The 1245-nt window shown below is 45.5% G+C and overlaps 1 pseudogene; it reads right to left on the bottom strand.

The window, feature by feature from the left end:
• Positions 1-6: 6 nt before the first annotated feature.
• On the bottom strand, positions 7-774 carry LOC102866149 (annotated as a pseudogene).
• Between the last annotated feature and the right edge of the window lie 471 nt (positions 775-1245).

Genomic DNA, 1245 nt, shown 5'->3' with positions numbered 1-1245 from the left:
TCTTCTGTACCGGTAATCATAGTCTTCGTATCTGTCATACCCACGATCATATCCTCTATCATAGTAGGAATCTCGCCATCTGCCGCCACCTCCACCTCCACCTCCTCCCCCTCCTCCTCCACCGCCACCTCCACCACTGTGAGTTGGCCCATGTAGATGCCTGGTGTAGATGTGTGTGCTCTTTTGGTAATAGAATAATCAACACGAATTCTTCTACCATCTAGTTCCATGCCATTTGCCCTTTCTATAGCCTCTTTTGAGTCATCTATCCTTTCAAAGTAAACAAATGCAAATCCTCGGGCCCGTCCAGTACGCTGATCATAAACCACGTTGACACCACTCAATGGTCCATATCGAGAAAACACCTCACGAAGATCTCTCTGTTGTGTACAAAGTGAGGCCGAACACTCCAAGACAAGTGTTGGGATCTGGATTTGCCCTGCTGCCTGTATGTCTTCTCCGGTTAGACATCGGAGAGTGACTTCGGCTCCTCCTACATCGATATTCTGGTGTATAGGATCTACTTCGAGACCGTCTCCTGTGAGAGTGAGAGTGGGATCTGGATCGAGTATAACGCCTATGAGAATGTCTCCTAGATCTCGACCTCGATTTTGATCTTGACCGAGAATGGGATTCGGAGTGTTTGGAAACCCTTGATGGACTACGAGATCCTGACCTGCTCTCCGACTTTACATGAGCAGGAGTTCCCGTTGGAGATTTTGACTGAGAGCGAGACTCTCTGCCCTCGAAGTTGTTCTCCTCTACATCACTCATGTCGGCCAGGCGTTTCCTGGAAAGAAATAAGAGACAAGTCTCGGCCTAGTCAACTCGCTAACCGGACCGTGGGGAAGGAGGAGAGAGTCGGCAACAACGGCCGCTCCACTCCACTCCCACTCGGTCGCACTCCCCGCCGAAATGGCTGATCCAACTTTTATAGAAGGAGAATCTCACTCCCTCTACAGCAGAGAATACTTAGGCTTAGAGCCACCATCCTGTTGAACGGCAGTGAACCTCCCCTAGCACCAAACCACCAAAACTCACATCTAAGATGTAATCCTTAAATATAGGCAAGAACATTCATTAAAAAAAGTATATGTCATCTTTAAATATAGAAAAGAATATTCATATAAAATGTATTGAAAAGGTATGTGCAAATTTTTAAGCATTGACATTTAAAAGCAAATTTTTAACTCCTAAACATTTCGAAATAAAGAACATAAATTAGGAACTGTGTTAAACCAAAAT

The sequence above is a fragment of the Elephantulus edwardii genome, unplaced genomic scaffold, assembly GCF_000299155.1.
Source record: "Elephantulus edwardii isolate Elephantulus edwardi_28Jun2011 unplaced genomic scaffold, EleEdw1.0 scaffold00217, whole genome shotgun sequence".
Lineage (NCBI taxonomy): Eukaryota > Metazoa > Chordata > Mammalia > Macroscelidea > Macroscelididae > Elephantulus > Elephantulus edwardii.
Note: the sequence above shows the minus strand (reverse complement) of the source record. Positions and strands in the feature narration are given on the sequence as shown.